At 39.1% G+C, this 26,347-nt stretch overlaps 1 protein-coding gene across 2 annotated transcripts in view; it reads right to left on the bottom strand.

Moving 5' to 3' along the window:
• Window positions 1-26,347, bottom strand: part of VAV3 (vav guanine nucleotide exchange factor 3) — a 399,772-nt gene that overhangs the window by 62,920 nt on the left and 310,505 nt on the right. The window lies entirely within an intron of this gene.

Below are 26,347 nucleotides of genomic sequence, written 5' to 3'. Positions count from 1 at the left end.
CTTTCCTTTCCCTCTCTGATAAGTAGAAATCTGTATCTTTTCTGGGAAAATAAAGTTTCCAATATGAACAAATCTCTTTAGGCCAGAAGGATATTTTCCTCAGTTACTAAGCCCTTATTATCACATATTGCAACACGTTTATCATCAGTCCAATGACATGATCAGGATTGTTCCATATGTTATACTCAGTAAAAACTGTGCCTTACACCTACACTAGGAAACGTACACTAAATGGCCCATTTCCTATTTTATATTCATGTCACTGGAAGGCAATTTTATAGAACTTTCAAGGAAAGAAAAAGACAACAAAAAAGACTGGGAAAACGAATCCCTTCAATGCAAAGATTAAACAGAGAACATTTTTACAGCTCAAGTGGCAACTCATTGTTTGAAAGAAGTTATAATGAAAATGCAGATAGCCCACTCACTTCAATAGCATTAGAAATTAGTGTTGTTATAATAATAATACAGACTAGACGAATAGCTATTCAAAGAAAGAAAGTTCCTGATAGATAGTAGAGGATAATTTGTATTCTCTGGACATAGAGTATGTAGAAAACATGACAGACTACAATAAAATCCAACTTTCTACACTAATGAGTGAGTGAAGTGACTCGCTTGGAAAAAAAAGAAAACAGTTTAGTTTAGAAGTCATAATTCCTTGAAAATTTCCAAATAAGCCAAAGCACTTAACTAGTACAAAAGACATTTTTGGAATGCAAATGCAAAGCCACTGTAATAGCCCAATAACAATTCTAGATTAATATCTTCAGGTTTAACGCTAGATATATTTGTAACAATATGATTTACAAAAACTCTTAATTAAAAACTTAACATGGAAACCAGCTGCATCACTTTATCCTGGGCTTTGATCATTCCTCAGATCACTAAGGCCATGAGATTAGAAACCAGTTGTCTTGTTTGTGGTCCTCCCCGGATGAAACACAGTCAGACACATAGTAAGCAATTTATTAGTATTTGCATGGATGAATTGGTGGATCATTCATCCCTGAATTGATGAATGGGTGAATAAATAGAAGCTACTGTTTAACGAGCACTGTGCTAGAACTCTTCCATATTTTATTCTGTATGCATTTTACAGATGATAAAGCTGAGGTGCACAGAGTAAGTAGTCTATAAAGGTTATGCTGCTAGATGGCAGAATCAGTAACATACTCAGCAAAATGAGCTATAATTTCCAAAGTTCTAGCACAGGAAAGAAAAACACTTAACTTGCTTCTCTGGTGCTAATTATGTACATTCTCAAATGAGACCAAACCAACTGAGTAGAGACCAAAGAGAGTTGCTTAAAAACTATCTTCTCAGAGGCAAATGAAAAAGAAAAACTCCCCAATGCAGGAGTCACATCTGTTAGGGTGCAGACCATAAAGCACTTGTCACCTTGAACGTGAAAACTGGCACATTAACATACATGATCCACTGTAAACAGACTCACATGATTTCAGAGAATCAAACCAGCAACATTCTTTATACGCTTAGACCCAACAAGGAAGAGAGTTTTGTTCAGAAATTTAAAAAACATGTCACGGTAGATCATGCCACTGAGTAAGTACACATTCAGGCCAGTTTCCTACAGTACTTCCCACATGTACAGCCTGTAAAACAAAAGCTGATTTTATCACGACAGCCTTAAAGTATTGCAAGATCTTAATTGCCTTTTGAATCGGACAAAACAATTGTATCAAGTTCAGTATGAAGGGTGCAGCAACTATATTTTCAATGTATACAGATTCTTTGAAAATATACCCTTTACTCGATATCTGTCAGAGCCAAAGTACTGAGTTCATTTTAACACCATATTTTGTAGTTAGTTTGCTATAAATGACCAAATAGTGAGCTGGGGATAATGCCCTAACTCTCATGGAATCTTACCAAGTGGATCATCTAGTCAGTGGCTCACATTAAATTTATCTGGGATTGTATACAATCTACTCACACCTGGGCTCAACACAGACTAACTGTATCCTAATCTCTGGAAGTGGAGTTGTGTGTTGACATTTTACAAGGCACCCCCTCCCAGATGACTCAGTCAGAGTTGTGAGCTCTGCTCTGGTCCAGCTCTGCTCTGGTCCAGCCCCGCTCTTGTAACAAATGAAGAAATTAAGCCACATAGCGATTAATTGACTTGACCCAGGCACAGAGCTATTTGGCTACAGATGCATAACTTGAATCCAGGTTTTCTCATTCTGCCACTACTCCTTTCAATAAGGCTAGTATCTGTTAGCTAAAAATCCTTTGACTGGCTTAGAGGTACCCATAAGACAATTCTGACCCATGCTATATCCTTGTCAGAAATACTTAATGAACTTGTAACATATCTTGGAAATTCAAACAGAGCACTAGCTGCCAGCAGGCATGAAGGGTTCTTCTAAAGACAGGCAACCTAATGTCAAACCAATAATTGGAGCTGATAATTGAAGTGTGAGCTATGTCTGAGCAGTGAGTACAGAGCTGATACTCAATACACACTTGCTGAACTGAACTAAATGTGCTAATTGTTTTCCTCTGTTCTAGACATTAGCCTTTCTTGTTCCTATCATATATCATCCCCTCAACAGATAACACACACACATTTTGTCATCCAGTCGTTCTCATTTCTCCGGAGAGTTTCCAAAGCCATTATACCGTCATACGAGAAACACCTCATGTTTCCAGGCTGCTGAAATGAAATGACAATAATTTCTTTCTTATAGTCTAAAGAGAATAGAGGGCAGTACAATTTAGTAAAAGAGTGCTGGGGCTTCCAGGTCATCACTCCGTCCTAACAAGAAAGAAGCTGAATGGGCTGAAAAATCAACAACTTTGCTTGGATCCATACGAGAGGGGAAGACACAGGACAAACGTTGGCCCTGAAGACCAGAGAGACAGACAGGCAAACACAGGGAGTCACAGCTTAGAGGAGAAACTCACCAGCAGAAAATACTACAAGACCCAGTGCAGAAGCAGCGGCGGAAAACCTGCACTGTAACTGACAAGTTGCTGGCAGCTTAGTGTCAACAACCCTCAGAGTTAAAAACTCCAGGAGCCCAGTCACTGGAGGAGCCCCACCATATTGTAAGATTTACCTTAAGGAGCTCAACCAGATTCCCATGGTAAATAGGGGGAAAAAAATCTCTCTTGGCTACATGCAGAGTGAGGGCAAAAGGCATTCCTCTCTTAACAAGGCCTGCCCTTAGAGGAAACTAGTTAACCAGAGCACAACCTGCTGGGGTATTTTCAGAGCCTACCTGACCTGGGGAAGAAAAAAGCTCAACTCCAGCCCACTCTAGCTATCCTATACCACCTTAGAGGGGAGAAAGAAAACTGAAAACAAAACAAAACCTGTGAAGTTTATCATCCAGAGGCACAAGCTCACTAAAAAATGGGACCTAATCATAGGACTAATATGTCCCCTCCTTCCACACTTCACCACAACACTAAAGGCCTATTTACAGCAGTTCCCTTTACCCAGTACCTCACACCTGGCTACCCAAGAAAAAAATTACAAGGCATACCAAAAGGCTATTTAACCTCACAGTGCGTTAGTTTGCTCATTTATAAAATGGGGATAATAATAGTATTTTTTATAGAATTTCTATTAGCATTATACATGTTAATATAAGTAAAGCGTGCTTAGAACTCTACCTTGTACATAAAAAAGGTATAATGAATACTAGTCATTAGTGCTATTGCTGTCATTATTGTCGCAAGAAAGGAATAAATAAGAGGGAATTCTGTCCAGGTCTGCTGGAAACAGGGCTAGGAGTAAGAAGGTAAATGGGACAGGAAAGGCTTCACAGAGAAGGCTCCAAATGAGCTAGAGTAGCAGCAGGAAGGCATACATGGGAGGGATGGAGGGCACATAGCATATGGGCCACCCATGAGAGATGAGGTCAGAGAAGCAGGCAAGGATTGGACACGGATCCTCAGGTTCACAAATGCTTCCATTCAGACTAAGAAATGTGAATTCCGTATGGTCGAAGGAAGACCCTGGAAGACTTTAACAAGGGATTATGTAATTCACTGCAATGTGAACTTTGTAGTGGTGGAAGGGTAATAGGAAGACAAATTCTGGAGGTGAGGAGTCCAGTTAGAAGGTGATCTCAGATGTCAAGCAGCAGCTGACTAGAGTAGAAACTAGGCAGTGACAGAGATGGAGAGGAAGAAATGCATTGAGAGCTAGTCAGAGGATATGATGAGGCTTATCTGATGACTAAGGAGATGAGAAGGTGGTGAGAGAATGGAAGGAATAGAGAATATACCAAGATGCCAGACTTGAGTGGAGGGCGGTGGTTGGATTGGATGGTTATGTCATCAATCAATAAGGATACAGAACACTTGAACAACACTATCAATTACTTGGACTTCATTGGCATTGGTAGGACATCCCACCCCAAAAAGTAGAATACACATTCTTTTCAACCGTACACAGAACATTTCTCAAGATAGACCACTTTCTGGGCCATATAACAATTCTTAATAAAATAAAAATTATTTCAGCCATACAAACTATTTTCCCTTGTGATATGGAATTAAATTAGAAATTAAAAGAGAGAGGGGGAAGATGGCGGAAGAGTAAGACGCGGAGATCACCTCCCTCCCCACAGATACATCAGAAATACATCTACACGTGGAACAACTCCTACAGAACACCTACTGAATGCTGGCAGAAGACCTCAGACCTCCCAAACGGCAAGAAATTCCCCACGTACCTGGGTAGGGCAAGAGAAAAAAGAATAAACAGAGACAAAAGGATAGGGACGGGACCTGCACCAGTGGGAGGGAGCCGTGAAGGAGGAAAGGTCTCCACACACTAGGAAGCCCCTTCGCGGGCGGAGACTGTGGGTGGCAAAGGGGGAGCTTCAGTGCCACGGAGGAGAGCGCAGCCACAGGGGTGCGGAGGGCAAAGCGGAGAGATTCCCGCACAGAGGATCGGCGCCGACCAGCACTCACCTGCCCGAGAGGCTTGTCTGCTCACCCGCCGGGGTGGGCGGGGCTGGGAGCTAAGGCTCAGGTTTTGGGTCGGACCGCAGAGAGAGGACTGGCGTGAACACAGCCTGCAGGGGGTTACTGCGCCACCGCTAGCTGGGAGGGAGTCCGGAGAAAAGTCTGGACTTGCCGAAGAGGCAGGAGACTTTTTCTTCCCTCTTTGTTTCCTGGTGCGCGAGGAGAGGGGATTAAGAGCGCTGCTTAAAGGAGCTCCAGAGACGAGCGCGAGCTGCGGCTAAAAGCATGGACCCCAGAGACGGGTATGCGACGCTAAGGCTGCTGCCGCCGCCACCAAGAAGCCTGTGTGCGAGCACAGGTCACTCTCCACAACTCCCCTCATGGGAGCCTGTGCAGCCCGCCACTGCCAGGGTCCCGGGATCCAGGGACAACTCCCCCGGGAGAACGCACGGTGCGCCTCAGGCTGGTGCAACGTCACACAGGCCCCTGCCGCCACAGGATCGCCCCGCATCCGCATCCCTCCCTCCCCCCGGCCTGAGTGAGCCAGAGCCCCCGTAACAGCCGCTCCTTTAACTGCGTCCTGTCTGAAAGAAGAACAGATGCCCTCCAGCGACCTACATGCAGAGGCGGGGCCAAATCCAAAGCTGAACCCCGGGAGCTGTGCAAACAAAGAAGAGAAAGGGAAATATCCCCCAGCAGCCTCAGGAGCAGCGGATTAAATCTCCACAATCAATCTGATGTACCCTGCATCTGTGGAATACCTGAATAGACAACAAATCATCCCAAGTTGAGGAGGTGGACTTTGAAAGCAAGATTTATTATTTTTTCCCCTTTTCCTCTTTTTGTGCGTGTGTACGTGTATGCTTCTGTGTCAGATTTTGTCTGTATAGCTTTGCTTTTACCATTTGTCCTAGGGTTCTATCCATCCATTTTTTTTTTACCTAAAAAAAAAATATTTTCTTAATAATTTTTTTTTTCACTAGCTATATTTTATTTTACCTTACCTTATTTTCCTTTATCCTCTTTCTTGCTTTCTTTCTTTCTACTTTTTCTCCCTTTTATTCTGAGCCGTGTGGATGAAAGACTCTTGGTGCTGCAGCCAGGAGTCAGTGCTGTGCCTCTGAGGTGGGAGAACCAACTTCAGGATACTGGTCCACAAGAGACCTCCCAGCTTTATGGAATATCAAATGGCAAAAATCTCCCAGACATCTCCATCTCAACACCAATACCCAGCTTCACTCAACGACCAGTAAGCTACAGTGCTGGACACCCTATGCCAAACAACTAGCAAAACAGGAACTCAGCCCCAACCATTAGCAGAGAGGCTGCATAAAATAATAAGTCCACAGACACCCCAAAACATACCACCAGACGTGGACCTGGCCACCAGAAAGACAAGATCCAGCCTCATCCACCAGAACACAGGCACTATTCCTCTCCACCAGGAAGCTTACACAACCCACTGAACCAACTTTAGCCACTTGGGAAAGACACCAAAAACAACAGGAACTATGAACCTGCAGCCTGCAAAAAGGAGACCCCAAACACATTAAGATAAGCAAAATGAGAAGACAGAAAAACACACAGGAGATGAAGGAGCAAGACAAAAACCCACCAGACCTAACAAATGAAGAGGAAATAGGCAGTCTACCTGAAAAAGAATTCAGAATAATGATAGTAAAGATGATCCAAAAGCTTGGAAATAGAATAGACAAAATGCAAGAAACATTTAACAAGGACGCAGAGGAGCTAAAGACGAAACAAGCAACGATGAACAACACAATAAATGAAATGAAAAACACTCTAGATGGGATCAATAGCAGAATAACTGAGGCAGAAGAACGGATAAGTGACCTGGAAGATAAAATAGTGGAAATAACGACTGCAGAGCAGAATAAAGCAAAAAGAATGAAAAGAACTGAGGACAGTTTCAGAGACCTCTGGGACATTAAACGCACCAACATTCGAATTATAGGGGTCCCAGAAGAAGAAGAGAAAAAGAAAGGGACTGAGAAAATATTTGAAGAGATTATAGTTGAAAACTTCCCTAATATGGGAAAGGAAATAGTTAATCAAGTCCAGGAAGCACAGAGAGTCCCATACAGGAAAAATCCAAAGAGAAACACACCAAGACACATATTAATCAAACTGTCCAAAATTAAATACAAAGAAAACATATGAAAACATATTAAAAGCAGCAAGGGAAAAACAACAAATAACACATAAGGAAATCCCCATAAGGTTAACAGCTGATCTTTCAGCAGAAACTCTGCAAGCCAGAGGGACTGGCAGGACATATTTAAAGTGATGAAGGAGAAAAACCTACTCTACCCAGCAAGGATCTCATTCAGATTTGAAGTAGAAATTAAAACCTTTACAGACAAGCAAAAGCGGAGAGAGTTCAGCACCACCAAACCACCTTACAACAAATGCTAAAGGATCTTCTCTAGGCAAGAAACACAATAGAAGGAAAAGACCTATAATAACAAACCAAAAACAATTAACAAAATGGGAATAGGAACATACATATCAATAATTACCTTAAATGTAAATGGATTAAATGCTCCCACCAAAAGACACAGACTTACTGAATGGATACAAAAACAAGGCCCATATATATGTGTCTACAAGAGACCCACTTCAGACCTAGAAAGACATACAGACTGAAAGTGAGGGGATGGAAAAAGATATTCCATGCAAATGGAAAACAAAAGAAAGCTGGAGTAGCAATTCTTATATCAGAAAAAAAAGACTTTAAAATAAAGACTATTAGAAGAGACAAAGAAGGACACTACATAATGATCAAGGGATCGATCCAAGAAGAAAATATAACAATTGTAAATATTTATGCACCCAACATAGGAGCACCTATGTTGGAGCATAAAAGGGGAAATCAACAGTAACACATTCAGAGTAAGGGACTTTAACACCCCACTTTCACCAATACAGATCATCCAAAATGAAAATAAATAAGAAAGACAAGCTTTAAATGATACATTAAACAAAATGGACTTAATTGATATTTATAGGACATTCCATCCAAAAACAACAGAATACACATTTTTCTCAAGGGCTCATGGAACATTCTCCAGGATAGATCATATCTTGGGTCACAAATCAAGCCTTGGTAAATTTAAGAAAATTGAAATTGTATCAAGTATACTTTCCGACCACAACGCTATGAGACTAGACATCAATTATAAGAAAAGATCTGTAGAAAATACAAACACTTGGAGGCTAAACAATACACTACTTAATAACGAAGTGATCACTGAAGAAATCAAAGAGGAAATAAAAAAATACCTAGAAACAAATGACAATGGAGACACGACAACCCAAAACCTATGGGATGCAGCAAAAGCAGTTCTAAGAGGGAAATTTACAGCAATACAATCCTACCTTAAGAAACAGGAAACATCTCGAATAAACAACCTAACCTTGCACCTAAAGCAATTAGAGAAAGAAGAACAAAAAAACCCCAAAGTTAGCAGAAGGCAAGAAATCATAAAAATCAGATCAGAAATAAATGAAAAAGAAATGAAGGAAACAATAGCAAAGATCAATAAAACTAAAAGCTGGTTCTTTGAGAAGATAAACAAAATAGATAAACCATTAGCCAGACTCATCAAGAAAATAAGGGAGAAGACTCAAATCAATAGAATCAGAAATGAAAAAGGAGAAGTAACAACTGACACTGCAGAAATACAAAAAATCATGAGGGATTACTACAAGCAACTCTATGCCAATAAAATGGACAATCTGGAAGAAATGGACAAATTCTTAGAAATGCACAAACTGCCAAGACTGAATCAGGAAGAAATAGAAAATATGAACAGACCAATCACAAACACTGAAATTGAAACTGTGATTAAAAATCTTCCAACAAACAAAAGCCCAGGACCAGATGGCTTCACAGGCGAATTCTATCAAACATTTAGAGAAGAGCTAACACCTATTCTTCTCAAACTCTTCCAAAATATAGCAGAGGGAGGAACACTCCCAAACTCATTCTACGAGGCCACCATCACCTTGATACCAAAACCAGACAAGGATGTCACAAAGAAAGAAAACTACAGGCCAATATCACTGATGAACATAGATGCAAAAATCCTCAACAAAATACTAGCACACAGAATCCGACAGCACATTAAACGGATCATACACCATGATCAAGTGGGGTTTATTCCGGGAATTCAAGGATTCTTCAATTTACGCAAATTAATCAATGTGATACACCATATTAACAAATTGAAGGAGAAAAACCATATGGTCATCTCAATAGATGCAGAGAAAGCTTTCGACAAAATTCAACACCCATTTATGATAAAACCCTCCAGAAAGTAGGCATAGAGGGAACTTTCCTCAACATAATAAAGTCCATATATGACAAACCCACAGCCGACATCATCCTCAATGGTGAAAAACTGTAACCATTTCCACTAAGATCAGGAACAAGACAAGGTTGCCCACTCTCACCACTCTTATTCAACATAGTTTTGGAAGCTTTAGCCACAGCAATCAGAGAAGAAAAGGAAATAAAAGGAATCCAAATCGGAAAAGAAGAAGTAAAGCTGTCACTGTTTGCAGATGACATGATACTATACATAGAGAATCCTAAAGATGCTACCAGAAAACTACTAGAGCTAATCAATGAATCTGGTAAAGTAGCAGGATACAAAATTAATGCACAGAAATCTCTGGCATTCCTATACACTAATGATGAAAAATCTGAAAGTGAAATCAAGAAAACACTCCCATTTACCATTGCAAGAAAAAGAATAAAAGATCTAGGAATAAACCTACCTAAGGAGACAAAAGACCTGTATGCAGAAAATTATAAGACACTGATGAAAGAAATTAAAGATGATACAAATAGATGGAGAGATATACCATGTTCTTGGACTGGAGGAATCAACATTGTGAAAATGACTCTACTACCTAAAGCAATCTACAGATTCAATGCAATTCCTATCAAACTACCACTGGCATTTTTCACAGAAGTAGAACAAAAAATTTCACAATTTGTATGGAAACACCAAGGACCCTGAATAGCCAAAGCAATCTTGAGAACGAAAAATGGAGCTGGAGGAATCAGGCTCCCTGACTTCAGACTATACTACAGTAATATAGCTACAGTAATCAAGACAGTATGGTACTGGTACAAAAACAGAAAGATAGATCAATGGAACAGGATAGAAAGCCCAGAGATAAACCCACACACATATGGTTACCTATCTTTGATAGGCAGGAATATACAGTGGAGAAAGGACAGCCTCTTCAATAAGTGGTGCTGGGAAAATTGGATAGGTACATGTAAAAGTATGAGATTAGATCACTCCCTAACACCATACACAAAAATAAGCTCAAAATGGATTAAAGACCTAAATGTAAGGCCAGAAACTATCAAACTCTTAGAGGAAAACATAGGCAGAACACTCTATGACATAAATCACAGCAAGATCCTTCTTGACCCATCTCCTAGAGTAATGGAGATAAAAACAAAAATAAACAAATGGGACCTAATGAAACTTCAAAGCTTTTGCACAGCAAAGGAAACCATAAACAAGACCAAAAGACAACCCTCAGAATGGGAGAAAATATTTGCAAATGAATCAACTGACAAAGGATTAATCTCTAAAATTTACAGGCAGCTCATGCAGCTCAATAACAAAAAAACAAACAACCCAATCCAAAAATGGGCAGAAGACCTAAATAGACATTTCTCCAAAGAAGATATACAGACTGCCAAAAAATACATGAAAGAATGCTCAACATCATTAATCATTAGAGAAATGCAAATCTAAACTACAATGCGATATCATCTCACACCAGTCAGAATGGCCATCATCAAAAAATCTAGAAACAATAAATGCTGGAGAGGGTGCAGAGAAAAGGGAACATTTTTGCACTGCTGGTGGGAATGTGAATTGGTATAGCCCCTATGGCGAAGTGTATGGAGGTTCCTTACAAAACTACAAATAGAACTACCATATGACCCAGCAATCCCACTACTGGGCATATACTCTGAGAAAACCATAATTCTAAAAGAGTCATGTTCCAAAATGTTCATTGCAGCTCTATTTACAGTCGCCCAGAGATGGAAACAACCTAAGTGTCCATCATCAGATGAATGGATAAAGAAGATGTGGCACACATATACAATGGAATATTACTCAGCCATAAAAGAAACGAAATTGAGCTATTTGTAATGATGTGGATGGACCTAGAGTCTGTCATACAGAGTGAAGTAAGAAAGAGAAAGACAAATACTGTATGCTAACACATATATATGGAATTTAAGAAGAAGAAAAGTCATGAAGAACCTAGGGGTAAGAAAGGAATAAAGACACAGCCCTACTAGAGAATGGACTTGAGGATATGGGGAGGGGGAAGAGTAAACTATGACAAAGTGAGAGAGTGGCATGGACATATATACACTACCAAACGTAAAAGAGATAACTAGTGGGAAGCAGCCGCATAGCACATGGAGATCAGCTCGGTGATTTGTGACCACCTAGAGGGGTGGGATAGGGAGGGTGGGAGGGAGGGAGACGCAAGAGGGAAGAGATATGGGAACATATGTATATGTATAACTGATTCACTTTGTTATAAAGCAGAAACACACCATTGTAAAGCAATTATACTCCAATAAAGCTGTAAAAAAAAAAATTCGAAATTAGAAATCCCAAATATTTGGACACTATATAATGCACCTCTAAATAACCCATAAGAAGAAAGTGAAAGGGAAATTAGAAAGTATTCTGAACTGACTTAAAAATACCAAATAAACACACCAAAATTTGGGGGAGAGGCAGCAAAAGTAGTACTTAGAAACTTATAGTGCTAAATGTCTATAGTAGAAAAAGAAAGTTCTCGAATCAGCAAGTAAATATTCTACCTTAGGAAACTAGAAAAATAAGAGCAAATTAAACCCAAAATAATAATAAGAAAGGAAGTAATAACCAGACTAGTTCTAGGTACTTTTGCTGTAACCTTTTTTGTTGCAAACATTTTTTTTTTCTTTTGTGGTACGCGTGCCTCTCTTTGTTGTGGCCTCTACCATTGCAGAGCACAGGCTCCGAACACGCAGGCTCAGTGGCCATGGCTCACCGGCCTAGCCCCTCCACAGCATGTGGGATCTTCCCGGACCGGGACACGAAGCCATGTCCCCTGCATCGGCAGACGGACTCTCAACCACTGTGCCACCAGGCAAGCCCTTTTGCAAACATTTTTGTCACATTAACTAACTGGTCATAAAGCAACTTTGCAGCAAAAGATAAAACAACTGGTTGACAGGTTTTGGTTTGACAATTTGGTTTCAACTGGTTGAGATGTGTGAGCATTTCTTCCAGTCAGTAATGTTACTGATGGCTTTATCCAGCTGACAGATGAAGTTGATTTCCCCCAAGAGTTGTTACTTATTTTGAAACACACTGTGTTGGAGGAGAAAGAGGCTGAGGGCCTCAAAGGTGCAGAGTTGAACCCACATTTCCCCTAGAAATTTGTAACATCTAGCAACAGACATGTGACAACATACCAAGAACAAACAACAGTGCAGAGGCTTTCACAACACAATACAAAGCTCAGGTACAAATATACATCCTAGGGTTTGGAAACTGATACCCCTCTTAATGAAGGAAAAAATTTTAGTGAAAAAGAGAAAGTGTAATGCCAGACGAAGAGACAAATCAACAAACAAACAATATATATACATATAATACTATAAACAAAAGACGTGGGAGATAAGAGCTTAGGGACAACCCACAAAATAAAATCAGTTATTTGTGCAGTACTGTCATGAATCTACTACACATATTTTATTTTTCATTATTTCATCTTTTATGGCAACATTTTTTATGTCAAGACTGCCTTATGGCCAATTAATTATGAGCCAAAAATGCTTGTGTCAAAGATGTCTATGGCAAAGATGCTTAAGGCGAAAATACTAGACATAAACCAGGCCAGAGCAGAAATCACTGAAATGGGAAACAGAAAAATAATAGAGGGAACCAATGAAACCAAATGCTGGCTCTATGAGAAGGGCAACAAAATTCATAAGTTACAGGCATACCTCATTTTTACTGTACTTTATTGTGCTTTGCAGATACTGCATTTTTTACAAATTGAAAGTTTGTGGCAACCCTGTATCAAACAGTTCTATCAGCACCATTTTCCAATAGCATTTGCTCACTTCATGCCTCTGTGTCACATTTTGGTAATTCTCTCAATATTTCAAACTTTTTCATTATTATTTTATTTTTTATGGTGAACTGTGATCAGTGATCTTTGATGTTACTACTGTGACTCACTGAAGGTTCAGATAATAGCATTTTTTAGCAATAAAGTATTTTAAAATTAAGGTATGAAATTTTTAAAAGACATAACGCGAGGGTGTGGAGAAGGGGAACACTCTTGCACTGCTAGTGGGAATGTGAGTTGGTACAGCCACTATGGAGAACAGTATAGCGGTTCCTTAAAAAACTACAAATAGAACTACCATATGACCCAGCAATCCCACTACTGGGCATATACCCTGAGAAAACCATAATTCAAAGAGTCATGTACCAAAATGTTCATTGCAGCTCTATTTACAATAGCCTGGAGATGGAAACAACCTAAGTGTCCATCATCAGAGGAATGGATAAAGAAGATGTGGCACATATATACTATGGAATATTACTCAGCCATAAAAAGAAATGAAATTGAGCTCTTTGTAATGAGGTGGATAGACCTAGAGTCTGTCATACAGAGTGAAGTAAGTCAGAAAGAGAAAGACAAATACCGTATGCTAACACGTATATATGGAATTTAAGAAAAATGTCATGAAGAACCTAGGGGTAAGAGAGGAATAAAGACACAGCCCTACTAGAGAATGGACTTGAGGATATGGGGAGGGGGAAGGGTAAGCTGTGACAAAGCAAGAGAGAGGCATGGACATATATACACTACCAGACGTAAAATAGATAGCTAGTGGGAAGCAGCCACATAGCACAGGGAGATCAGCTCGGTGCTTTGTGACCACCTAGAGGGGTGGGATAGGGAGGGTGGGAGGGAGGGAGACGCAAGAGGGAAGAGATATGGGAACATATGTATATGTATAACTGATTCACTTTGTTATAAAGCAGAAACTAACACATCATTGTAAAGCAATTATACTCCAATAAAGATGTTAAAAAAAAAAAAGACAACGCTATTGCACACTTAACAGACTACAGTATAGTGTGAACATAACTTTTATACTCACTGGGAAATTAAAAAATTTGTGTGACTTGCTTTATTGAGGTGGTCTGGAACCAAACCTGCAATATCTCTGAGGTATGCCTGTAGTTAGATTGACCAGAAAAAAAAAGAGAAGACGCAGATTTCCAATGTCAGAAATGAGAGAGATGACACCACAGATTCTACACACAAACTACCAAACTCACTCCAAAGGAAATGCATAATCTGGATAGCCATATATTTACTAAAGAAATTGAATTTGTAATTGAAAAAAATCTTCTTATAAAGGAAACTCCAGGCCTCAATAGCTTCTTGGTAAATTTTACAAAACAATTCAGGAAGATATAATAATGCTGATTCTTTCAGAAAATTTATGAGAATAGTTCCCAATTCATTCTTTGAATATTAACTATTACCAAACCCAGACAAAGACATTACAGAAAAATAAAATAACAACAAAAAGGACAATATATCCTTACCAACTGGGGTCTATCTCAGGAAAGCAAGATTAGTTTAACATCTGAAAACCAATGTAATTCACAATATTAACAAATTAAAAAAGAAAAACTAATCATTTCAATTGATGCAGAAAGAACATGACCAAATCCAGCATGCATTACTGATAAAGATTCCCAGCAAACCAGGACTAGAAGGGAAAGTCCTCAACTTGATAAAGGGCGTTTATGAAAAACTACAGATAACATAATATCTAATGGTAAAGGAGTTAATGCTTTCCCTCTAAGATAAAAAATAAAGCAAGGATGTACTCTCTTACTACCTCCATTCGACATTTTACTGGAGGTCCTGGCCACTGTCACAAGGCAAGAGAAAGACATCAAAGGCATCCAGATTGCAGAGGAAGAAGTAAAACTGTGTTTATACATTGACAACATAATTGTCTAAAAAAAATCTGCTTCAATCTATAGAAAAAAGCTACTAGAACTATGTGAGTTCAACAAGGTTTCAGGATAAAAGGTCAATTTACAAAAATCAATTTATTTCTATATGCTAGCAATAAACAGCAGAAATTGAAATTTTAAAACTACCATTTACAGTGCATCAAAATGAAATATGAAGTAATTATAGATAAATATAACGAAAGGTGTGCATGTCTTCTACTCTGACAAAGACAAAACATTGCTGAGAATTTAAAGACCTAAATAAGTGGAGAGATGTATCATGGTCAGTAGTCAGAAGACTCAATATTGTTAAAATGTCAATTCTCCCATATTGATCTACAATTCAACACAACCCCAATCACAATCCCAGCAAGCTTTAATTGATGAAATTGTCAAGATATTCTAAAATTCATATGAAATGCAAAGCACCTAAAATAGCCAAAACATCTTTGGACAAAAAAAAAATGTGGAGAACTAACAATATCTGATTTTAAGACTTACTATTAGCTGCAATAATCAAAACAGCATCATATTGGTACAGATATGGAGAAAAAGATCAGAAAAACAGATGGTCCAGAAACAGACCTACACATATATGAAAAAACTTTTGTACAAATGTAAAGGCAATCCAGTGGAGAAATGATTTTCAACAAATGCTGCTGGAACACACTGAATCCATATGCAAAACAATAATTATTATTACCATATACAAAAATAGCTCAAAATGGATCATAAACCTAAATGTAAAACCTAAAACTACAAAGCTTCTAGAAGAAAACACAGGGAAATATCTTTGTTGCCTTGGGGAAGGCAAAGATTTCTTTGATACAGTGCTCAAAGCTTCTCAAAGGAACAAATTAACAAATTGGACTATATCAAAAGTAAACACTTCTGCTCTATGCAAAACATTATTAAGATAATGAAAAGGCAAGCCACAGGCTAGGAGCAAATATATGGAAATAATATAATTTATCAAGGACTTGTATTCAAAATATTTAAGGGCCTCTCAAAATTCAATAATTAGAAAATAGACAACCCACTAAAAAATTTGACAAAAATATCTGAACAAGCACTACATCAGTGAAGTTATATGTATGGAAAATAAGCACAGAAAAAGATGCTCAATGTCAGTAGTCATTAGGGAAATGTAAATCAAAACCACAATGAGATACCACTATATACCTGTTAGAAGAGACAAATTTAAGAAGACTGACCATACCCAACCCTGGTGAGGATATACTGCACCTAGAAGTGTCATATACAGCTGGTGGAACTGTAACTTGATAAAGTCACTTAGAAAAACAGTTTGGTAGTCTCAAAAAATTAAACATATATCTACTTATGATCTTTCAGTATTTACCTAAGAGAAATGAAAATGTGTCCATACAAAGACTTACACTTAAATGTTCATAATGGCTTTTTTTTTTCCTTTGAGAAAGGAAATAAACTTTTTATTCAATTAGTAAAATCCAAATTTTTTTATTGTATAAGCTCATGTTTTTGCTTTTAGTGTTTTATATCTGCAGCTTTATGTGTGGAGAAGTTTATTTAAACTTCAACTCATAATTATTTTCTGTATATTTCCCCATAATAATGTACATTTATGAATTTGACTTGCAGATGTCTATCTGTATAGTTTCTCTTTCAGAACAATAGAAATGATATAACAACAACAACAGCAATCACACATATAGCATTTACTTTGTGCCAGGCATTATCTAAAGTGATTTACATATATTAACCAAATTAATCTTCACAATAAGTTGTGATATATATATTAGCATTGGTGACATTTACATCTGAGAAACTGTTGGACAGAGAAGTTAAATAACTTGCTCAAATATATACAGCAGTTAGTAGTTGGTTAAGATGGATTTCAACCCAGACAATTTCTTCCAAACCCCATACCCTTAAATCCTGTCATATTTTCAATACACATGAAGTAGATTATGTTGATTTTGAAAACTTAAAAAGCAGGGATTGCCTTTTCTCACCACTACCCAAATATCCCATCTTGCTATTATTGCCTTTTATCTGTTTTAGCTTGTTTCCCCTACTCAAATGTCCTCTGCATTTTTACATATAAAATCCCTACTAAACTAACAAGGCCTAGACTGAATTATATGTTACTTTTAAAATTTTTTACCATCTTTATTGGAGTATAATTGCTTAACAATGTTGTGTTAGTTTCTGCTGTATAACAAAGTAAATCAGCTATACGTATACATATATCCCCATATACCCTCCCTCTTGCGTTTCCCTCCCACCCTCCCTATCCCACCCTTCTAGGTGGTCACGAAGCGCGGAGCTGATCTCCCTGTGCTATGTGGCTGCTTCCCACTAGCTAGCTATTTTACATTTGGTAGTATATATAAGTCCATGCCACTCTCTCACTTCGTCCCACCTTACCCTTCCCCCTCCCCATGTCCTCAAATCCATTCTCTACATCTGCATCTTTATTCCTGTTCTGCCCCTACGTTCTTCAGAACCTTTATTATTCTTTTAGATTCCACAAATATGTGTCAGCGTATGGTATTTGTTTTTCTCTTTCTGACTTACATCACTCTGTATGACAGACTTTAGGTCCATCCACCTCACTACAAATAACTCAATTTCATTTCTTTTTTTGGCTGAGTAATATTCCATTGTATATATGTACCACATCTTCTTTATCCATTCACCTGTCGACGGACACTTAGGTTGCTTCCATGTCCTGGCTATTTATTGTAAATAGAGCTGCAATGAACATTGTGGTACAGGTCTCTTTTTGAATTACGGTTTTCTCAGAGTATATGCCCAGTAGTGGGATTGCTGGGTCATACGGTAGTTCTATTTTTAGTTTTTTAAATAACCTCCATACAGTTCTCCATAGTGGCTGTATCACTTTACATTCCCACCAACAGTGCAAGAGGGTTCCCTTTTCTCCACACCCTCTCCAGCATTTACTGTTTGTAGATTTTTTGATGATGGCCATTCTGACTGGTGTGAGGTGATACCTCATTGTAGTTTTGATTTGCATTTCTCTAATGATTAGTGATGTTGAGCATCCTTTCATGCGTTTGTTGGCAATCTGTATATCTTCTTTGGAGAAATGTCTATGTAGGTCTTCTGCCCATTTTTGGATTGGGTTGTTTGTTTTTTTGTTATTGAGCTGCATGAGCTGGTTGTAAATTTTGGAGATTAATCCTTTGTCAGTTGCTTCATTTGCAAATATTTTCTCCCATTCTGAGGGTTGTCTTTTGGTCTTGTTTATGGTTTCCTTTGCTGTGCAAAAGCTTTGAAGTTTCATTAGGTCCCATTTGTTTACTTTTGTTTTTATTTCCATTTCTCTAGGAGGTGGGTCAAAAAGGATCTTGCTGTGATTTATGTCACAGAGTGTTCTGCCTGTGTTTTCCTCTAAGAGTTTTATAGTGTCTGGCCTTAAATTTAGGTCTTTAATCCATTTAGAGTTTATTTTGGTGTATGCTGTTAGGGAGTGTTCTAATTTCATACTTTTAAATGTACCTGTCCAGTATTCTCAGCACCACTTATTGAAGAGGCTGTCTTTTCTCCACTGAATATTCTTGCCTCCTTTATCAAACATAAGGTGACCATATGTGTGTGGGTTTATCTCTGGGCTTTCTATCCTGTTCCACTGATCTATATTGCTGTTTTTGTGCCAGTACCATACTGTCTTGATTACTGTAGCTTTGTAGTAGAGTCCGAAGTTAGGTAGCCTCATTCCTCCAGCTCCGTTTTTCTTTCCCAAGATTGCTTTGGCTACTTGGGGTCTTCTGTGTTTCCATACAGATTGTGAAATTTTTTGTTTTAGTCCTGTGAAAAATGCCATTGGCAGTTTGAGAGGGATTGCACTGAATCTGTAGATTGCTTTGGGTAGTAGAGTCATTTTCACAATGTTGATTCTTCCAATCCAAGAACATGGTATATCTCTCCATCTATTTGTATCATCTTTAATTTCTTTCATCAGTGTCTTATAGTTTTCTGCATATAGGTCTTTTGTCTCCTTAGGTAGGTTTATTCCTAGGTATTTTGTTCTTTGTGTTGCAGTGGTAAATGGGAGTGTTTCCTTGATTTCTCTTTCAGATTTTTCATCATTTGTGTATGGGAATGCAAAATATTTCTGTCCATTAATTTTGTATCCTGCTACTTTACCAGATTCATTGATTAGCTCTAGTAGTTTTCTGGTAGCATGTTTAGGATTCTCTATGTATAGTATCATGTCATCTGCAAACAGTGACAGCTTTACTTCTTCTTTTCTGATTTTTATTCCTTTTATTTCTTTTTCTTCTCTGAATGCTGTGAGTAAAACTTTCAAGACTATGTTGAACAATAGTGGTGAGAGTGGGCAATCTCGTCTTGTTCCTGATCCTAGCCGAAACGGTTTCAGTTTTTCACCATTGAGAACGATGTTGGCTGTGGGTTTGTCATATATGGCCTTTAGTAAGTTGAGGTCAGTTCCCTCTATGCCTACTTTCTGGAGGGTTTTTGTCATAAATCGGTTTTGAATTTTGTCAGAAGTTTTTTCTGCCTCTATTAAGATGATCATATGGTTTTTATTCTTCAATTTGTTAATATGGTGTATCACATTGATTGATTTGCACATATTGAAGAATCCTTGCATTCCTTGGCTAAATCCCACTTGATCATGGTGTATGACCCTTTTAATGTGCTGTTGGATTCTGTTTGCTAGTATTTTGTTGAGCATTTTTGCATCTATGTTCATCGGAGATATTGGCCTGTGGTTTTCTTTCTTTGTGACATCTTTGTCTGGTTTTGGTGTCAGGGTGATTGATGGTGGCCTCATAGAATGTGTGTGGGAGTGTTCCTCCCTCTGGTATATTTTGGAAGAGTTTGAGAAGGATAGGTGTTAGCTCTTTTCTAAATCTTTGATAGAATTCACCTGTGAAGCCATCTGGTCCTGGGCTTTTGTTTGTTGGAAGAATTTTAATATCAGTTTCAATATCAGTGCTTGTGACTGGTCTGTTTATATTATCTATCTCTTCCTGGTTCAGTCTCAGAAGGTTGTGCTTTTCTAAGAATTTGTCCATTCCTTCCAGGTTGTCCATTTTATTGGCATACAGTTGCTTGTAGTAATCTCTCATGATCGTTTTTATTTCTGCAGCGTCAGTTGTTACTTCTCCTTTTTCATTTCTAATTCTGTTGATTTGAGTCTTCTCCCTTTTTTTCTTGATGAGTCTGGCTAATGGTTTATCAATTTTGTTTATCTTCTCAAAGAACCAGCTTTTAGTTTTATTGATCTTTGCTACTGTTTCCTTCATTTCTTTTTCATTTATTTCTGATCTGATCTTTATGATTTCTTTCCTTCTGCTAACTTTGGTGCTTTTTTTCTTCTTTCTCTAATTGCTTTAGGTGTAAGGTTAAATTGTTTATTTGAGTTGTTTCTTGAGGTAGGACTCTATTGCTATAAATTTCCCTGATAGAACTGCTTTTGCTGCATCCCATAGGTTTTGAGTCCTCGTGTTTTCCTTGTCATTTGTTTCTAGGTATTTTTTGATTTCCTCTTTGATTTCTTCAGTGATCTCTTGGTTATTTAGTAGCATATTGTTTAGCCTCCACGTGCTTGTATTTTTTACAGTTTTTTTTTCCTGTAATTGATATCTAGTCTCATGACGTTGTGGTTGGAAAAGATACTTCATACAATTTCAATTTTCTTAAATTTACCAAGGCTTGATTTGTGACCCAAGATATGATCCATCCTGGAGAATGTTACATGAGCACTTGAGAAGAAAGTGTATTCTGTTGTTTTGGGATGGAATGTCCTATAAATATCAATTAAGTCCATCTTGTTTAATGTATCATTTAAAGCTTGTGTTTCCTTATTTATTTTAATTTTGGATGACCTGTCCATTGGTGAAAGTGGAGTGTTAAACTTCCCTACTATGTTTGTGTTACTGTTGAATTCCCTTTTTATGGCTGTTAGCATTTGCCTTATGTACTGAGGTGCTCCTATGTTGGGGTGTAAATATTTACAATTGTTATATCTTCTTCTTGGATTGATCCCTTGAGCATTATGTAGTGTCATTCTTGGTCTCTTGTAATAGTCTTTATTTTAAAGTCTATTTTGCCTGATATGGGAATTGCTACTCCAGCTTTCTTTTGCTTTCCATTTGCATAGAATATCTTTTTCCATCCCCTCACTTTCAGTCTGTATGTGTCCCTAGGTCTGAAGTGGGTTTGTTTTAGACAGCATATATACGGGTCTTGTTTTTGTATCCATTCAGCAAGTCTGTGTCTTTTGCTTGGGGCATTTAATTCATTTACATTTAAGGTATTTATCGATATCTATGTTCCTATTACCATTTTCCTAATTGTTTTGGGTTTGTTTTCTTAGGTCTAGAGAAGTTCCTAGATAAGTTCCTTTAGTATTTGTTGCCTAGAGAAGTTCCTTCAGTATTTTTTGTAAAGCTGGTTTGGTGGTACTGAATTCTCTTAGCTTTTGCTTGTCTGTAAAGTTTTTAACTTCTCTGTTGAATATGAATGAGATCCTTGCTGGGTAGAGTAATTTTGGTTGTAGGTTTTTCCCTTTCATCATTTTAAATATGTCCTGTCACTCCCTTCTGGCTTGCAGAGTTTCTGCTGAAAGATGAGCTGTTAACCTTATGGGAATACCCTTGTATGTTATTTTTCCCTTGCTGCTTTTAATATTTTTTCTTTGTATTTAGTTTTTGATAGTTTGATTAATGTGTCTTGGTGTGTTTCTCTTTGGATTTATTCTGTATGGAACCCTCTGCGCTTCCTGGACTTGACTGACTATTTCCTTTCCCATATTAGGGAAGTTTTCAACTATAAACTCTTTAAATATTTTCTCAGTCCCTTTCTTTTTCTCTTCTTCCTCTGGGACCCCTATAATTCGAATGTTGGTGCGTTTAACGTTGTCCCAGTGGCCTCTGAGACTGTCCTCAATTATTTTCATTCTTTTTTCTTTATTCTGCTCTGCAGTAGTTATTTCCATTATTTTATCTTCCAGGTCACTTATCCGTTCTTCTGCCTCAGTTCTTCTGCTATTGTTTCCTTCTAGAGAATTTTCAATTTCTTTTATTGTGTTGTTCATCATTGTTTGTTTGCTCTATATTTCTTCTAGGTCCTTGTTAAACATTTCTTGTATTTTCATCATTCTGTTTCCAAGATTTTGGATCATCTTTACTATCAGTACTGTGAATTCTTTTTCAGGTAGATTGCCTGCTTCCTCTTCATTTGTTTGGTCTGGTGGGTTTTTACCTTGCTCCTTCATCTGCTGTGTGTTTCTCTGTCTTCTCATTTTGCTTAACTTACTGTTTTGGGGGTCTCCTTTTCACAGGCTGCACGTTCGTAGTTCCCGTTGTTTTTGGTGTCTGCCCACAGTGGGTAAGGTAGCTTCAGTGGGTTGTGTAGGCTTCCTGGTGGAGGGGACTGTTGCCTGTGTTCTGGTGGATGAGGTTTGATCTTGTCTTTCTGGTGGGCAGGGGCACGTCCAGTGGTGTGTTTTGTGGTGTCTGTGAACTTATTATGATTTTAGGCAGCCTCTCTGTTAATGGATGGAGTTGTGTTCCCATCTTGCTAGTTGTTTGGCATGGGGTGTCCAGCACTAGAGCTTTCTAGTCATTGAGACGGAGATTTCTGGGACAGTTCTCGCTGACTGATGTTATGTGAGGCCAGGAGGTTTCTGGTGGACGAATGTCCTGAACTCAGCTCTCCCACCTCGGGGGCTCAGGCCTGACCTGGCTCAGACCTGGCCGGAGCACGAAGATTCTGTCAGCCACACGGCTCAGAAGAAAACAGAGAGAAAAAAGAAAGAAAGAAAAATAATAATAAAATAAAATAGTTATTAAAATAAAAAAATATTATTAAGATGAAAAGGATTAAAAAGTAATAAATAAAAAAAGAAGAGAGCAACCAAACCAATAAACAAATCCTTCAATGATAACAGGAGCTAAAAACTATACTAAGATAAACATAAAAATCAGAAACTAGTCAGTCGCATACAGCAAACCCCAAGTCTACAGTTGCTCCCAAAGTCCACCTCCTCTATTTTGGGATGATTCATTGTCTATTCAAGTATTCCACAGATGCAGGGTCCTTCAAGTTGATTGTGGAGATTTAATCCGCTGCTCCTGAGGCTGCTGGGAGTAATTTCCCTTTCTCTTCTTTGTTCACACAGCTACTGGGGTTCAGCTTTGGTTGTGGCCCCACCGCTGTGTGTAGGTCATCCTCTGGTGTCTGTTCTTCGCCCAGACAGGACGGGGTTTAAGGAGCGGCTGATTCGGGGGCTCTGGCTCACTCAGGCGGGAGGGAGGGAGGAGTACAGAATGTGGGGCGAGCCTGCAGCGGCAGAGGCCAGCATGACGTTGCAGATGACTGAGATGTGGCATGTGTTCTCCCAGGGAAGTTGTCTCTGGATCACGGGACCCTGGCAGTGGCGGGCTGCACAGGCTCCCAGGAGGGGAGGTGTGGATAGTGACCTGCGCTCGCACACAGGCTTCTTGGTGGCTGCAGCAGCAGCCTTAGCGTCTCATGCCCGTCTCTGGGGTCTGCGCTGATAGCCGCAGCTCGCGCCCGTCTCTGGAGCTCCTTTAGGCAGTGCTCTGAATCCCCTCTCCTTGCACACCCCAAAACAATGGTCTCTTGCCTCTTAGGCAGCTCCAGACTTTTTCCCGGACTACCTCCCAGCTAGCTGTGGCCCACTAGCCCCCGTCAGGCTGTGTTCGTGCAGTCAACCCCAGTCCTCTCCCTGGGATCTGACCTCCAAAGCCTGAGCCTCAGCTCCCAGCCCCTGCCTGCCCCAGCGGGTGAGCAGACAAGCCTCTCGGGCTGGTGAGCGCCGGTCGGCCCCGATCCTCTGTGCGGGAATCTCTCTGCTTTGCCCTCCGCACCCCTGTGGCTGCGCTCTCCTCCATGGTTCTGAAGCTTCAACCCCCGCCACGCCACCCCCTGTCTCTGCCCGCGAAGGGGCTTCCTAGTGTGTGGAAACTTTTACTCCTTCACAGCTCCCTCCCCAAGGTGCAGGTCCCGTCCCTATTCTTTTGTCTCTGTTTTTTCTTTTTTCTTTTGCCCTACCCAGGTACATGTGGAGTTTCTTGCCTTTTGGGAGGTCTGAGGTCTTCTGCCAGCGTTCATTAGGTGTTCTGTAGGAGTTGTTCCACATGTATATGTATTTTTGATGTATTTGCGGGGAGGAAGGTGATCTCCACGTCTTACTCCTCCGCCATCTTGAAGGTCCTCCCCATAGTGGGTTATTAGTTACAGCCCCAAACAGTAATAACCTGAAAGCCCCTCAACAGGCTACTGGATAAACTGTGCTAAACTATTCCATACCTGGAATAATAATCAGCAATAAAAAGAAAGAACTTCTTTCACTTAGCATTATGTCACCCAAGTTCTTCCATGTTTTTGCAAATGGGAGGATTTCCTTCTTTTCAAAGTCTGCATAGTATTCCATTATGTTATATACCACATTCTCTTAATTTACTCATTCGTCCATTGATGGCTATTTAGGTTGCTTCCAAGTCTTTCCTGTACTTATATGAGGAATCTAAAATAGTCAAACTCATAGAAGCAGAGAGTAGAACAGGGGTGGCCAAAGAATGGGGGAAATGGGGATGAAGTAGTCAAGGGTACAAGTTTCAGTTATGCAAGACGGATAACTCCTAGAGTTCTACTGTACGGCACAGCGTCTACAGTTACTAATACTGTACTATATACTTTCCTAATAGGGTAGATCTTAATGTTGAATGTTGTTAATCACAAAATATAAAATAAAAAATAAAGAGGACAGGAGGAAACTTTTAGAAGTGATGGGTATGTTTATGGCATAAATTATGGAGATGGTTTCTCCAAACTCATCAAGCTGTATGCATTAAGTATGTACAGCTTTTTGTATGTTAATCATACCTCAATAAAGCAGTTTAGAAAAAACGATAGAACTGTTGTTACACAAAGTAACATGTTTTAATCTCAAGATAGTTACGTTAAGTGAAAGAAGCCATATGAAAAAGAATACATACTATATGATGTACTATATAAAATTCTGAAAAATGCAAATTCATAGGGTGAAAGCAGAACCACAGTTGGCTGGGGGTTGGGGAAGGGCAAGAAGCCGAGGCAGGAGGGAGATTACAAAGGGGCACACAAAAACTCTGGGGGCTGATTTTATCATCTCGACTAACAATGCTTTTACTTATATATACATTTGACAAAACTTATCAAATTCAACTGCACTTTAAGTATGTGTACCTGATTATATATCTCAAAGTGGTTGTTTTTTTTTTTTTAAGTGGCATTAGTAATCCAAGTAGGAGTAGTTTCTGCAGGAGACTGCATTACGAATAGGACATAGGAGGCAGAGACTGAGTACAGACTACTCTCTCAAGAAGTTCAGCTACAGGAATGGGAGAGAGAGAGGATGAGAGGGAGTGAGGGAGCAGGAGACTGACCTAACTAGACAACACGTTGAGTTATATGTGGTTTGTTTGTTTATTTGTTTGTTTGTTTTTACATCTTTATTGGAGTATAATTGCGTTACAATGGTGTGTTAGTTTCTGCTTTATAGCAAAGTGAATCAGTTATACATATACATATGTTCCCATATCTCTTCCCTCTTGCATCTCCCTCCTTCCCACCCTCCCTATCCCACCCCTCTAGGTGGTCACAAAGCACTGAGCTGATCTCCCTGTGCTATGTGGCTGCTTCCCACTAGCTATCTATTTTACGTTTGGTATATGTATTTTAAGATAGGAGGAGCTTGAGCATATTTATAAGCTACAGAAAAGGAGCCAGTGGGGAGAATGAAATTGAAAATGTAGGGGTCAAGAGCCAACTGATGAAATGTGGGATGGAAAACTCCAAGCAAAAGGTAAGCCTTGAGTAAGAGGACTCTTATGCGTACACAAGGTTTGTCTTGTGGTTGGGCTGGGAAATGCAGGAGTGGATGGAAGAGTTAGTAGAATTGAAGTCTGTCATTCTCTCTCTTCCTTTTTTGGGAGAATGAGGTATGAGAAGAGTAGGATACTTAAGAAGGATGGTGGAGCTCTGGAAAAGCCACTGGCTACAGAAACTGAAATTGTGGTTGGAGCTAAATGTCCAACTTAGGGGCATTCTACTATAACAAGATGGCAGACAATAAGATAGTTTTGTACAAACAAAATAGCTATCATTTACACATGTGCTCAATGGATTATTATCTAACAGTCCTTTTCTGGTCTCTTCACCCCTAGAAAATTTCACTCATGTGCTAAGCTTTCTGTTGATCCCACCCTTTTCTTCCTCAACACACAACACTTTTAACA

This window comes from Lipotes vexillifer, unplaced genomic scaffold, assembly GCF_000442215.2.
Source record: "Lipotes vexillifer unplaced genomic scaffold, Lipotes_vexillifer_v1.1 scaffold393, whole genome shotgun sequence".
NCBI lineage: Eukaryota > Metazoa > Chordata > Mammalia > Artiodactyla > Lipotidae > Lipotes > Lipotes vexillifer.
Note: the sequence above shows the minus strand (reverse complement) of the source record. Positions and strands in the feature narration are given on the sequence as shown.